The 16,181-nt window shown below is 41.0% G+C and overlaps 1 long non-coding RNA gene across 1 annotated transcript in view; it reads left to right on the top strand.

The window, feature by feature from the left end:
• The first annotated feature begins 7,447 nt into the window (after positions 1-7,447).
• LOC120389345 overlaps positions 7,448-16,181 on the top strand; it is a 32,236-nt gene continuing 23,502 nt past the window's right edge. The window contains exon 1 of the long non-coding RNA XR_005590882.1: positions 7,448-7,607. This is a non-coding gene — a long non-coding RNA (uncharacterized LOC120389345). The remainder of the gene's footprint in view (positions 7,608-16,181) is intronic.

The raw sequence follows: 16,181 nt of genomic DNA, 5'->3' as shown, positions 1-16,181 counted from the left end.
ATACCCTTACTATGTGCACCAGGTTTCTGTGATGCCTATTATATCAATATCCCTAATTTAACTAGGCACTTCTAGTTCACCCATCTTATTTATTAGACTTCTAGCGCTGGTATACAATTTTTTTTAAAAACTTGTTTTTTTTTCCTATTCCTATTGTATGACATAATTGAATTTTTTTTTTTTTTTTTCTCTCATCAGATCCTCCCTTCCCTTTATTTTTTTTTTTTCCTCTCTCCCTCCCTAATGGATGTCCCACATGCTGCTCACACCTGTCAGCTTTCCCCCCCCCAGCCTTTAAAAAAAAAAAAACCTTTGCCTTTGCCCTATATCCCACCCCTCCCAAAACCAGCGTCTGTCCTCTGCTTCTGTCTGCTCTGCCTCTCCCTGTAGCTTTTGGCTTTTTTGCTCCCTTTTTCCTTTTGTGTGTTGTAGATGCAGCAGGAAAGCAGCCAGGTTTTAAAAAAAAAAAAAAAATGAAAAACTAGGAACTAGGGAGGTATGGGGCTTGTGAGACATGGGGCAGGGCAGGCACTGAGCAGGGACCTAGAATGCCTTCTCCTTTCTCCCAAGACTTTCTCACAAGACTTATCAAGCGCTGCTGCACGCTGCCCTCTGCTCTCTCTGCTCGCTGCTGCTGGTGCTGAAGTGCTGGTAGCCTGAACACTCTGAGAGAATTCAGTGAGTACACACACCAACCAACCAGCCGCTTCCTCCTCCAACCGGTGCTATCAAAAACAAAAAAACCTGTCTGTGTACACACACTCACCTCCTCTCTCCCCTCTCCTCCTCCATTCTCATCTTCACACTCTCTTTCCTCTTGTTCACTTTGTTGTTGTTTTGTTTGTGGATTCTTTACACCAGTTTCACACACCACACACACCACACACACACTTTATTTATTTTTCTCCTTTTTTTCTTTCTCTTTTTCATTTTTTTTTTGAAGCATTTCAGTTGTATCTTGTCATTTACGTTGTGTGTGTTGTCTGTGTGTGTGTGCTGTTTGTTCAGAGTTTCAGAGAGATACACTTAGCCTAATGTACAGTACCATGTACACGTACCACATTATGTACTTGGTGATGTATGGGAACTGAGTAGTATTCCTTTAAGTAGTTTGTGAGCCATCTTGTGGCCCTCCTGTCTGTTTCAGAAGCAACCGGACCATTGCCAGAACAGCAGTGTATATATAGGGTGACCAGATGTGTGTCCTTTTTTTAGGACAGTCACAGTTTTTTTCTTTTTTTTTTTTATTTTCCTCTCCTATCCCCCATCCCCCTTTTTTTTTTCGCTGTCTGTCTGGTCTATGTATGTATATAGCTAGGTAGCTGTGTTGTTGTGTTGTGTGTTAGTAGTTTGGCCCCCAGTTTGTGTGTGTGTGTGTGTGTGTCCATTATTCCATGTTGTGTGTAGAGAAAAAATTTGAGACAGAGAGTAAAGTGGAGTTTGATACACAGAGTCTGCTGTTCCTGTAATTTCACCGCAGGATTAGCAGAGAGACTAGAGAGAACTTAAGTTTCAAACTTTTTTAGTAGTAAAAAAACACAAACAAAAAAACTTTCTTTTTTCTTTTGTTTGTTTTTTTGGTATCATAACTGTAAACATCATATGCTAAAGCTTTATGTTGCCAAGTGAGTGGTAATGCATTATTTATTAGGGAATGGCTGAGAGTGATTAAACTGGACTGACAAAAGCAAAACAACTGTAGAAAACAAAAAACCAAACCAAACAAAAAACAACCCTCCAACCTAAAAAAAAAACAAACAAACTTTGTACAAGGCAGTTGATGTCTTTCAGGATGGCATCAGAACCTTAAAACATAAGAACACAAAAATTATGCTTGAAGAGGGAGCAATTTCTAACTTTGGAAAGCTCATTTGGTACTTGTGATGTAGTGATGAAGCAGAACTTCAGCGCTACAGGGCTTACCAACTAATTTAAAGGGATACTTCCCAATTCTTATACACTACATGTTTAATAATAAAAATAGATATACTAATAAGAAATGGATGAGTTAATTTATTAATGGCCATCTAACCTCTCTCCTGGGTTTCATAAATCCAAATATTTGGATGGGGCAGTGGAAAGTTTATAGAGGAAGTTTGCACAGCCTTTGCCTGTGTTGTACCTGTCCCTGTCCTGGCACGTCTCACCAGTGCTAGATTCACTTTGAAGTGTATCTGTTAAACACAAGAGATTGCATTTATGAATATTAGGAAATTCCGAAAGTTAAAATTCTTCAGACAATGTTAACTCAGCCTCTGTTGTATGTTACGGATATCTTATTGTGACATGAATTAACTATATTGTCCTTAATATGTGAAAGTTTACATTAACACAGAAAATAAAATGGAAAGTAAGACCACAAACTGATCCTGTATTATGGGTTAATAAACGTTCCTATAACAGGTTTTGAATATAAATTGTGACCATTCATTTGGACTTAAACTCAGCTGTGTAGGGGTCTGATGTTCCTGATCTTGTGGTGACTGTATCAATGAAAACTTCTTTTGTAACCATAACTGTATGGGTAGCAATTGATGCTACTATATCTTTTCTTATTTTAAAAATGCAATTTAAAAATGTGTTTAATATTAAGCTTTAATATTAACTCCAAAGAGAAGATTGACTTTTTATTAAATCCCACCATTCTCTTTTGTTTCAATGTTTGTCTGTTAACACTGCTAGAGAATGCTAGCCCTAATTCTAATATTCTGGCTTTTGTGAGAATGTGTCACAACCTGAACATTTTTTTTTAAAGAGCTAAGAGATTATAATGTAGCAAATTCTGTAATTCACAACTCAAAAATGACACTGCTAGTTTCCCTTATAGCAACTGGCCTAGCTTTCTTCTATACTTCTTTTCTCTCCCTTTCCTTTTGTTTTTCTACATTTTCTCCACTTTTCATTGATGTTTTGTGTTTCCTTTTGTTCCATAAAACACCTGTGAGTCAGGCTGGTATGTTTTCAAAAGTGAGCTACATAAATCTCTTTTAAATAAATTACCCAGAGAATATTGATAGATTATAGTTTCTGTTGTACTGACGTGGATTTTAACATTACCCTTGTGTGTGTGTGTTCCCAATCTGACAACCCACCTCTGTGCATGGTGGCTGGAAGTGTGGGTTAAATAAAGGAGATTTTACTAAGGTGAAACAGAGGCCTCTGATTGAGCACCAGTGTAGTCTTCTTCATTTTATTAGTGAGATGTGCCCTGTAGTTATTAGGGAGGTAATAGTGCATTTTGCAGACTACAGGTCTCAATATGATTTTCAATTATAACAACCTTGTCACTTAAAGTCTCTAGATAAAATGTAATTTGAAGCCTGTAAGGAGCTCTGGCTAATTGATATATTATCTACAGGTTCTTCAGTAACACTTCTGATGGGAAACAGAAGTCAGCTTTTCAAAGTGCTCAGTGTATATTATAAATTTGATTGCTTCTGAAATAGCTGGTTTCTTAAGTCCCGTTTGTCCACTCTGGCATTCAGATTTATTTCTGAGAGACCATTGCAATTTTCTTATCTTTGTTACAAATTACTACAGTCTGGCTTAATCTAACTAAGCAATAAAGCTGTTTGCCTACTAGCATGTCAAAGCTGATAAATGGCTCCCTCTGACTATAATAACTCAGCCTAGAACCTGATACCAAATGTGGTCTTCTCAGCTGTGCGATGCTCCATTATGTTACTTTAGTTAGCAGGTAAGAGAACCTGATGAAATTGGATTCTGAATTCCAAATTTTGAACCTAGGCTAGTGTCCTAGTCACATCTAATGAAATCTGGCACAAGCTCTTTGATTTTTGTGACAGATGGTTTAACGTTTTAAGGTGATCTCCTCCCACCTCCCTGTGCCCATCCAGCTCCTGAGCTTGTCCCCATGCTTCCTGACTGAGAATCTTGCATAGTCCTGTAGAAAGTTAGAGTGTAAGCTGGGCCTTTTATTTCTCCTCTAGTAATCTGTTTCTCTTCTCTGGTTTTCTACTGTGTTTACACAAGAATAATCAATATTAGCCCCTGTATAGTGCCCTTATTCATAGACTTTAAGGCCAGACGGGACCATCATGATCATCTAGTCTGATTCCTGCACACTGCAGGCCACAGAACCTCATCCTCCCACTCCTCTAATATACCCCTAACCTCTGGGTGAGTTACTGAAGTCCTCAAATCATGATTTTAAAGACGTCAAGTTACAGAGAATCCACCAGTTTAAACCTGCAAGTGACCCGTGTCGCAGAGGAAGGTAAACCTCCTTCCCCCCACCCAGGATCTTTGCCAATCTGACTTGGGGAAAAAGTCCTTCCCAACTATGGAGGTCGTTTGGGCCCTGAGCATGTGGGCAAGACCTAACAGTCAGACAGCTGGGAAGGATTCTCTGTAGTAACTCAGAGCCCTCCCCCATCCAGTGTCCCAACACTGGCCGTTGGGAATATTTGCTATTAGCAGTCGCAGATCAGCTACGTAGCCGTGTAGGCTGTTTCATGATTCCATCCTTGTCTTGGTTTCTTCTCACTGATGAGACCAATGCAAATATAACACTGTATGAGCTTCCTAAATAGTAGCAGACTATCCCCATTGCATTATTCTGTCTGCAGAGGAGATGTTTGACAGGGAGTTAAATCCCTTAATGCATGGCTCACCTAACAACTTTACATATCTTAGGGCTCTACAGATCCCCGGTGCTTCTAACTTGCTTCCTATTTGCCAAATATTCTGACATGGGTTCCTTGTGGGCCATCCTCTTCCCTGAGGGGGAGTGTCCCTCATTATAGAGGAACAGTATATAAGTTAATGCTGATAGGTGGGTACAGTGCTGAAGAGAGACGCCATGACTCTGGCCCTCTCTATAGTCAGTTCTTAACCCACCCCTGCTTAACAGAATAACTACAGTTGCCATCAAATGGCTTTGCCTGGAGATGGTATTGCAAAGCATATTGGATTCAGTAATACAGGTCTATGGTCTGACGGGAAGAGGGCACTGGAAAAGAGCTGATGCTCCTTAGAGCCTAAATATGTGTAATTACTAACGTACTCAAATAGCACCAATTACTGAGTGAGCAGTCTTACATCCCACCTAAATCTGGACAGCCCAGGTGACAGTGAAACAAGCTGTACCAAGCCACCATGTTGCCAAAGGAAAATTTTGTGCCATAACAATATCTACAGGATGATATTGACACCAGTGGTGGTGTTTTTCAGATCATCCAAAACCCAAGATACTTTCTTTCTAAACTCTGAATTTCAGAACTGTCTTTATCTAAGGACTCTGATGTTTTGTTAAAAGAATGAGGAGAACTTGTGGCACCTTAGAGACTAACAAATTTATTTGAGCATAAGCTTTCATGGGCTAAAATCCACTTCCTTGGATGCATGCCGTGGAAAATACAGTAGAAAGATATATACACACAGAGAACATGATAAAATGGGTCTTGCCATACCGACTATAACGAGACTAATCTATTAAGGTGGGCTATTATCAGCAGGAGAAAAAAAACTTCTGTAGTGATAATCAGGATGGCCCATTTCCAACAGTTGACAAGAAGGTGTGAGTAACAGTAGGGGGAAATCAGCATGGGGAAATAGTTTTTACTTTGTGTAATGACCCATCTACTCCCAGTCTTTATTTCAAGCCTAATTGAATGGTGTCCAGTTTGCAAATTAATTCAGATTCTGCAGTTTCTTGTTGGAGTCTGTTTGTGAAGTTTTTTTGTTGGTGAATTGCGACTTTTAGGTCTGTAATTGAGTGACCAGGGAGGTTGAAGTGTTCTCCGACTGGTTTTTGAATGTTATAATTCTTGACGTCTGATTTGTGTCCTTTTATTCTTTTGCGTAGAGACTGTCCGGTTTGGCCAATGTACATGGCAAAGGGGCATTGCTGGAACATGATGACATATATCACATTGGTAGATGTGCAGGTGAACGAGCCTCTGATGGTGTGGCTGATGTGATTAGGTCCTATGATGGTGTCCCTTGAACAGATATATGGACAGAGTTGGCAACGGGCTTTGTTGCAAGCCCGTTCCTGGGTTAGTGTTTTTGTTGTGTGGTGTGTGGTTGCTGGTGAGTATTTGCTTCAGGTTGGGGGGCTGTCTGTAAGCGAGGACTGGCCTGTCTCCCAAGATCTGTGAGAGTGAAGGATCGTCCTTCAGGATAGGTTATAGATCCTTGATGATGCGCTGGAGAGGGTTTTAGTTGGGGGATGAAGGTGACGACTAGTGGCATTCTGTTGCTTTCTTTGTTGGGCCTGTCCTGGAGTGGGTGCCTTCTGGGTATTCTTCTGGCTCTGTCAATCTGTTTCTTCACTTCAGCAGGTGGGTATCGTAGTTTTAAGAATGCTTGATAGAGATCTTGTAGGTGTTTGTCTCGGTCTGTGGGATTGGAGCAAATGCAGTTGTATCTTAGAGCTTGACTGTAGACAATGGATCATGTGATGTGGTCTGGATGCAAGCTGGAGGCATGTAGGTAAGTATAGCAGTCAGTAGGTTTCCGGTATAGGGTTGTGTTTATGTGACCATTGCTTATTAGCACTGTAGTGTCCGGGAAGTGGATCTCTTGTGTGGACTGGTCCAGGCTGAGGTTGATGGTGGGATGGAAATTGTTGAAATCATGGTGGAATTCCTCAAGGGCTTCTTTTCCATGGGTCCAGATGATGAAGATGTCATCAATGTAGCGCATGTAGAGTTAGCGGTGTTAAGGGACAAGAGCTGAGGAAGCGTTGTTCTAAGTCAGCCATAAAAATGTTGGCATACTGTGGGGCCATGTGGGTACCAATAGCAGTGCTGCTGACTTGAAGGTATATATTGTCTCAAAATGTGAAATTGTTGTGGGTGAGGACAAAGTCACAAATTTCAGCCACCAGGTTTGCTGTGACATTATCGGGGATACTGTTCCTGATAGCTTGTAGTCCATCTGTGTGTGGAATGTGGGTGTAGAGGGCTTCTACAGCCATAGTGGCCAGGATGGTGTTTTCTGGAAGATCACCAAAGATTGTAGTTTCCTCAGGAAGTCAGTGGTGTCTCAAAGATAGCTGGGAGTGCAGGTAGGGTAGGGCCTGAGGAGAGAGTCTACACAGCCAGACAATCCTGCTGTCAGGGTGCCAATGCCTGAGATGACGGGGTGTTCAGGATTTCCAGGTTTATGGATCTTGGGTAGCAGATAGAATACCCCCTGGACGGGCTTCTAGGGGTGAATCTGTGCAGATTTGTTCCTGTGCTTTTTCAGGGAGGTTCTTGAGCAAATGGTGTAGTTTCTTTTGGTAACCCTCAATGGGATCAGAGGGTAATGGCCTGTAGAATGTGGTGTTGGAGAGCTGCCTAGCAGCCTCTCGTTCATATTCTGACCTATTCATGATGACGATGGCACCTCCTTTGTCAGCCTTTTTTATTATGATGTCAGAGTTGTTCCTCAGGCTGTGGATGGCATTGTGTTCTGCACGGCTGAGGTTATGGGACAAGTGATGCTGCTTTTCCACATTTTCAGCCCGTGCATGTCGGTAGAAGCACTCTATATATAAGTCCAGTCTGTTGTTTCGACCTTCAGGAGGACTCCACGCAGAATCCTTCTTTTTGTAGTGTTGGTAGGAAAGTTTCTGTGGATTAGCGTGCTGTTCAGAGGTGTGTTGGAAATATTCCTTGAGTTGGAGATATCAAAAGTAGGATTCCATGTCAATGAAATCTGGACCATGAAGGAAAGCTATACATTTAGTCCCTTATTTAAGAGAAGGAATGTTCAGCTGCTATTTTAGTGTTTTGAATTCATTCCCATGATTAAACTGTAGTTTTAATGAGGTTAGGTAAAGAAGGGCAGAAGAAAATGGCATAACATTATTGATGTCACTGGAATCAAGGACAATTGCAAAGTGCGGTCAAGTCCTCTTGAAGTCCGTGATTATCATTAAAGTGATTGCTGCTGGCCGTAGAATGAAATTCGGTCATATTTCCTTTCTTCAGCAGTAAAAATAAAAATAAAATCTGTATTCAATATTCCAAGAATAAAGCTGGTAACAATTAGAAAAAATATATAGAGAACATATTTTCTGTCACAGAAGGCAAAGCAAATGGACACAAAAAGGGAAAGAAACAATATAGATGGAGAATCTCAAAATAAGACTCTCAATCATATAGGACTGACTATATAGGGGGAGGGAGAGCTCAGTGGTTTGAGCATTGGCCTGCTAAACCCGGGATTGTGAGTTCAATCCTTGAGGGGGGGCCATTTAGGGATTTGGGATTTAGTTGGGGATTGGTCCTGTTTTGAGCAGGGGGTTGGACTAGATGACCTTCTGAGGTCCCTTCCAACCCTAATAATCTATGCTTCTATATTTGGCAGCAATACCTGAACTATAGGACCTTATTGCCAATGAAGAAAAGACTGGGTCCAGGCCGGACTACAGTCAGATTTAAACTTAAAATATATTGTTTGATAAAGGCTTTCTTCAGCGGGAACTTCTCGAGAAATTAGATAACTGCCTCTGATTCTGATATGCAACAGCATGTTTGATCTTTATGAGATAATAATCCAAAGGACTATACCCGACGCATGTTCAATTTCATGATATCACTCGGCTGCGTGTGTGTGTTCCCTCTGTGTGCTGTCCCAGCTCTTCGAAGATAGTTGACACAGCAGACCCGACGAGAACCCCCAATGACCACAGAGTCTAGTAAGGTACAAAGGTACGTTGGCCAGGTTTATTGCGATCTTGGACACAATTGCAGTTCCCTGTAGATTTCTTAGTCTAACTCAGGGCATACTACGAGAAAGTGCCTCTTGGCAATGGACCCGGCTCAGTCAGTGGCGGGACTTTCCACTGCCCCCTCGGCCGGACAAAGACACCGCACCAGGGTTGCATTCTTATACACAGGTACAAACAAGTCACACATCACTTCTGACGTATTGAGGTGCAAACCTTCCACGTAGCAAGGTACAACCCCTCTACGTATTAAGGTGCTGCCTCTCACCTTGTACAACTCTGTCCATCATATTACCCTTTTGGCCTTGTCATTGGGATGGGTCAGCCTGTTCCTTGTTATCTGTGGAATGTTCCAGTATAGTGTGTTCTGGTACCATGTTTATATTATACTACACTAGGTGAATATATGTTTATGCAACATCAGCCCTTTTCTCGCCAACTTCTGTGAACAGGGCCGGCTTCCAGCTCACAGCTTGACTTGCTTTTAGCTAAGGCTTGACTATACTTTAGTTCAGGCCTCAGGCCTCAACTGGGCCTTTATCAGGGCCTGCACTTACTACAGGTCTGTATTGCTTATTTTTAATATTATGTGTGGCTCATTTTCCCTCTTCAATTTTTTATTGTTATCTGACTGACTGCATATAGTTAAATTAAAGAAAGTGCTAAACAGTGACACAAAATAAGGCAGCCTCTCAGGCACTTAGGTTCAAAGGAGTTAAGATCCCAATGGTTGGGCCACTAATTGGTGGGAGAATTTACCTCACTGGCTCCATTCAGGCTAGGATGTTTTACCCTTCCTAAGGCTAAGCCTGGGACCACAAGGAAACCTAACTCTTCAAAGACCCTAGAAAAAGGAGCGGGTCTGGAGATGATCTGAGAGCGGCTGGCCCTGGCCAGGATGTGTTAGTCAAAAGGTTTCAAAAAAGCAACTTTGTGCTTTCTGCTCTATTGCCTGATATGCTTGGAAAGAGCTCCCCATAAATATCCACAAAGCTACCTCATTATCCTCTTTCAAATTCCTCCTTAAAATCCTCCTCTGCCATGATGCCTACAAAAAAAATATAACAACCCTGATAACGCTTACACCATTGGTGGTCTTAGACCACTGCCTATCGATCAGTATTGTTCTGTTGTTTCCATGGACAACCTTTTCTATGTATCTGTATCCGTCTCTTGTCTTATACGTAGATTGTAAGGTCTTTGGGGCTGGGACCATCTGTTTGTTCTGTTTTTGTGCAGTGCCTTGACTAAGGCTTCTAGATGCTATGGTAATACAAATAAATAATAATTAAACTCTGTACGGTATAAGTAATTTCCCTTACATTGACAATCTGTCCACTGAATTAGCAATAAGAAAAGTCTGATAATTTGGGCCAGGGAACCCCCAACCTGAAGCAAATACTCACCAGCAACCACACACCACACAACAAAACACTAACCCAAGAACCTATCCTTGCAACAAAGCCCATTGCCAACTCTGTCCATATATCTATTCAAGGGACACCATCATAGGACCTAATCACATCAACCACACCATCAGAGGCTTGTTCACCTGCACACTCTGCATAGATGCTACTTACAAAGAAAATAGAGTATAATGTCTCAAAACATGAGCATCTTACAGCTAATGGTGAATCCTTGGGCCACGTTTTGCTGTCACATACAAGCCATTCTGACTACAGTGGGGCTGCAAAGATTGCAAGCAAGGGCAAAATTCAGCTAGGGTGACCAGATGTCACGCTTTTATAGGGACAGTCCCTATTTTTGGGTCTTTTTCTTATATAGGCTCCTATTACCCCTCAGCCCCGTCCCGATTTTTCACACTTGCTGTCTGGTCCCCCTAAATTCAGCATGTGTATATTATTCAGGTGCAAATGTGATCAGGGTGATGTGATATAGCCTCTACTGTGCTTTAGAATGAAGATACAGAGCAAACAGTGTTCTTTTCCCCTTCACACCAACGGAAGTAAAAGGCCCAGCTAGAAGGAACAGCTAAGCAGCAGAACTGCAGTGGTACAGTATTTAAGGCCCATGGAGGTACCTGTCAGATAACATAATATATTTAGCCCCATTGAAACTAGCTGGTTACTGCCAAATGAATCCCAGCTCCAATTATGTTAATGAAGCTGAAAAGGGACTGCAAATCCAGAAGTCCCCTAAGAGTGGTGCTTCCCAGTCAACTCTACCTAGCAGCTCTTTGGAATCACACAGCAGCACACATGAAAGTACTGTCCTCTCTCCATGGAAAGAAGTCCCATTGCTAGGTCCACAGCAACATCATCGGTCTAAGAGGCCATTTTCCCCCCTCCAAACATGAAGACTGATGAAATTTGACAGAAAACGCCATACTAGTTGCTATTGATCCTATGGTTTAAAAATCAAATTAAAACCACCCTGACCACCAAATTACAGATTTTATCCAGAGTTTTTGCGAGTTTCACCTCTACCCTGGCTGTGTTGCTGAACATGTGAATGAATGCAGCTCAGAAGATGGCAGAAGGAAAGGCCCATTTAAATAGGGCCCTCGTTCCTGCTAGGGAAATCAGCTCCCACCTTTGCTTTGCTATTATTTTTACATTCAAATTGTAAATTTGTAAATTAAAGTAGGTGACTGAATTTATTGTAAAGTCCCTCATACAAATATTAAATTAACAGAAGCTCATGCATAAGACGTGTGTGAGTAGTGGGAGGTAGAAGAAGCATGGTTTTTTCCAATGCACTTCCTAGGTTATAATTCTGAATGGTGTGGAGGTAGGGAGGTGATGCTGATAATTGCTAGTGAGCACTGGATATCAGATGCCAGCATTAAGGGGAAAAGCAAATGTAAAATCTAATTCAGGGTCCTAGGGAGCTAGTTGTTCTAATTTTGCATTCTTATATATTTGCTAAGGTTGAGGCCAAAGCCCATGATCCCTGGAGAATCAGTTTTATCTTGACTTCATTTTCCTTTTTAGTGAACAGTATTATACAAACCAATACATACAGTACATTCACTGTGCAGAAAATAGACAACATAGACTGGATTACTAGATGAATAATCTTTTTATCTCAACACAAACCTTCCTGGAAGCCAATAGAATTCGATATGCACTCACTGCAGCCATAGTTTCTGAAATTAAAAAACATCTTTCTGCTGGTTAGCACTATTCAGATCTTTCTCCTCTAATATATGCAAGCTCCTGCTGAATAGCTAGGTGTTATTATTCATTACGATTTTCTATTACACTGTGATAAATGACGCCCCCAGAGTTTGAGCTGCCCCCACGAATGCTTATTACTGTTCACTTAACTAGGAGTTGATTTAGCTTAAATAGATTGTTTCATAGAGCAAAGACAGAGCTGCCACTGCTATTGTTTCCAACTTCAGTATAACTAGTGTTTAATTGAATTATAACCACTCTGTATACCTATTAGAGTGTATACAGTATAAGTATCTTGTAATAAATGACAGTGCTGACTAATTCCACATAAGTGGCAAACCTACTAATCCTTTTATTCTATTTTGATAGGTTCTTTTACAAGAGACACCAATTAAAAACAATCATCACTCTTTAGAAACAAAATTGAGGAAGATATACTGCAAACCATGTTCCGACCACCAATGTATCCTAAACCCTACACTATACTAGAAGATACCTTTTAGCATGTAACTGCTGCATAGGACATTATAGGTATCAATCCAAAATACCCACCCTCTGCTGGTTGTATAACCAATTAAAGGCTGCATGTTATGATACTGTAGAAGACATGTTGCTAAGATTTTTGGAGGATAATGTAAAGTTAGACACAGTCAAGTATTTATCTTCCTACCATAAATGTGTATTAAATGGAAACATAGCTAAAACTCGACACCAGTGGTCTCCAAACTTTTTTGATCACACACCCCTATCAGTAAAAAATTTTTGAGCACCCACCCCCTGCCGCACCGCAGGGCCGGCTCTGCCGTTTTTGGAGACCACTGCTCTACACAGCCTAAGAGGAGAAAAATGTTCAGATTAATACAAACAGTGATAACAATGTGGCCAAATTACCTGTGTTTTGTCATTTTTATAAATAATTTTGGCTGTTTTTTAACATAGAGTATTTTATCCTTGTCTGTTCCAGGGACTTTTAATCTGCTGACATTGCATTGCTGACACTGACTCTGCAAGCACAGTGACTGTTATAACTGAGATGGGGTCACGTGTGAAAGAGGAATGGTTTTTAATCCAAATGCCCATTACTTTATTTTCACTATTCATCTACTTGCAAACATTCTGAGTGTCCAGCCAATAAATTCTTCACAAAGCAAAATTCGTTGGAGGATTGCCTTCCCTTACTATTAGGTGCTTTTTCTTGCAAAATTTACATAGTTGTAATGTTTATTCGTGCATCTTACTGATAACCAGTTAGTCTAATACTGGTACTTCACGTAAATATAATTTTTAGTGTAGGTATGTGAGGATTATGATAGAAAATAGCAATACTCCTTAAGAAAGCCAGAGATTCCTTTAGGAAGTTACTCTGAGGTATGATTTAATCATTGTTTCATGTGATTTTTTTTGCTCCATTCACTAACTCTTTCTGTTGGGCTCATATACTCCCTGCTCATATATGGGAAATTAAATAACGCTAAAGCAAGAGGGTGAGCAGGAGAATACAATATGGACAAAGACAAGACAATTGCTTGTGCAATAGTATTTTGTAGCCCAGTATTATATTCACTGCTTTGCATTATATTATGCTTTATTATATTCAGCAGTAATGCAAGGAACCTACAGGCTTGTATCGTGTAAGACACTGGCTTCAGCAGTTAGCATGAGGCCTACGAACTTTGGCCTAGATAAACATAGGCGGCTGCGATCCGCCTTCTAGTCCTTCCTCTCCCTTCTGATCCCAGCCAGCCACTGACCTGGTCTGCCCCTTCAGCTCCTTTTATCTGAGTCTGTTGTGCTCTGATTGGTTTATTTCCTGCAGCCTTTCTAGGGAGGCCTGGAGGACCCGCTTTCAATGCTCCTTTTCTGGGGCGGGTAGGACTGCGAAGCCTCCAGCAGGGGGCCTCAAAGGGCCTGGTACACCCCTGTCACATTCTGTGTCTACATTAGCAGGGTTTTTGCCGCTTTACAAGTTGTCTGAATGGTTAGGGTTCAGCAGTGCAGCCAAGCAGGGTACTCACACCATGACAGTTGAAGCAGGATTTTATTTTAAATGTGCTTATAGGTATTTCAGTGGCACTTCTCACTGTAGTATCTGAATATATTGTGTATATTAACAAGTAAATGGTGAGAGAAAGGGAATCATGATAACTAGTTCTGAGATCTTTCACAGCATGGAGGAAAGCTGAGCAATGAGATCGTTTAGGAAGGCAGAGAGGGTTACGCAAATACATACTTGCAATTTTTAAAAAAAGTGACAAGCACCAAATAGAATTAAAGTTCTAATCACTAGGGATAGTTTCACAAAACAATTGTGGCAGTAAATAGCGCCACATACATATAAGTAGTTTGTCTTAGAAGAGCTGCAAATTGTTAATCTTCTTTTAATGGGGAGGAGAATTATATGGGAGAAAGGGGTATTAAAAGGATTCTGTTTCCTTACAATCTGCATATAAAATGAGCTGTGCTCATGGGGAGTTAAGCACTGAGGAAAGTAGCCATTCCAAAAAGTGGTATCTGTTAAAGTGGGACTTGCTTTAAAATAAAGCCTTGAAAAAGGATGTCATGAAAGAAAATGCTAACGATGTTTGTGGTATAGCCTGGCTGGATGTGATGAGCATGTGAAGTAGTATCAGCTTTTTTTCAGGCCCCATATGGCATCCCAGTAATCATCAGAAATGTGCATTATGTTTAGTGATGTGCAATCTGAAGAGTGCAATACATGATAATGGTTAGGAAGTTGGATAAACTTTTTGCACAAGTTAAACTTTCGCTGCTCTGAGAAGTATGAAGAGTAATGGACACCTTGCCATCATAAGTGCACTAATAATATTCAGATAGTTAATATTCCATTAACAAGACCATTACAACCATTGAGGAGAAACATACTTTATTTTAAGGAGCAAAACCCACTCCTAAGTGAGGTGTAACAGCTGAATAAGCATATCTGCTGATTTATATTCATAAATCTTTAATTTATTAGTAATACCTTAATTTTGATAGTGTGTAGAGTCACTAAGCCATTAACAAACCCTTTAAAAGCTACAGACTAGAATAATACTTTCTATTAATGGACAAAACAGCACTTTTTAGCAACTATCTAAGGTTATATACTCACTAATAAGTGCTGTTTTGTCCATTAATAGAGAATATGATTTTGTACAGGGCATTTTGTGTCATCACAAAGTGTAAAAGAAGGTGAATAATTTAAAATGGCTTATTAAGCAATTTCAAACTGTCATATAAGTTGTCTAGCAAGCCAAGTTGTTGAAGCTGAATCAATGACATGTTACCAACTTCTTAATTTCTATGGTAAATGGTGCCATTAAGATAAAATACCACCTAAAACACAACAGTATATTATGGTATAACAAGAGCAAAATGAGGAATTACATGAGGAATAACATGGTCCTCGGAAGCCAAAAAATCTCACCACCTTATAGGTGAGACCGCGTTATATTGGGTTTGGTCCGCTACGCCGTGCCGGAGTGGACCAGCTTCCCTGGCGGTGATTTAAAGGGCCTGTGCTCCAGCCGCTGCAGGAAGCCCCATGCCCTTTAAATCACCACTGGAGCTCCAGCAGTGGGGCTCGGGCGGGGATTTAAAGGGCCCAGTGCGCCAGCCACTGTGGGTTGTCCCGAACCCTTTAAATCACCGCCAGAGCTCTGGCAGCGGGGCGTGGGCGGGGATTTAAAGGGCCTGGGGCTCCCCGCAGCGGCTGGAGCCTCTGGCCCTTTAAATCACCGCAGGAACTCTGGCAGCAGGGCTCGGGTGGTGATTTAAAGGGCCCGGGACTCCACACAAATTCAGATATAACGCAGTAAAGCAGTGGGGCTCGGGTGGTGCTTTAAAGGGCCTGGGGCTCTCAGCTGCTTTAGCGCGTTATATCCGAATTAGTGTTCTATCGGGTCGTGTTCTGGGTAGGGGTGTATTTTGATGTCCTCTTCAGAGATGATGATCTTTGGGTGACATTTAAACATTGGGGGTTTCACCACTTTCTAGATACGCTAAAACATTGTCAATTTTAGAAAATGGATGAGGCATTCAGCCTAATGGCTAGCAAGAACTTCTTTCCTATGCTTATAAAATGGGGGTCCGCTTGGTGACGTAGGAGGCTTGCATTGTTAGGAGATTATTTTTTTGCACTTCACAGGTATAAATTAGTCCATTTTTTGGTTATTCACATTACTGACAAGAATGCACCATCAAACCCAAATTGAGATACTAGGCTGTGAATCAAATTGTATTTTTTTAGTAAAAGCCCTGTAGCAGAATGTGCCCCTGTGTCCACACCCTACATACTATTGTAATAATCTTTGTACAAAGTATGCCTTGTGAAGTGTCATTTGAAAACTCATAATTTG

Source organism: Mauremys reevesii, linkage group 23, assembly GCF_016161935.1.
Source record: "Mauremys reevesii isolate NIE-2019 linkage group 23, ASM1616193v1, whole genome shotgun sequence".
NCBI lineage: Eukaryota > Metazoa > Chordata > Testudines > Geoemydidae > Mauremys > Mauremys reevesii.
This window is presented reverse-complemented; position numbering and strand designations above follow the sequence as displayed.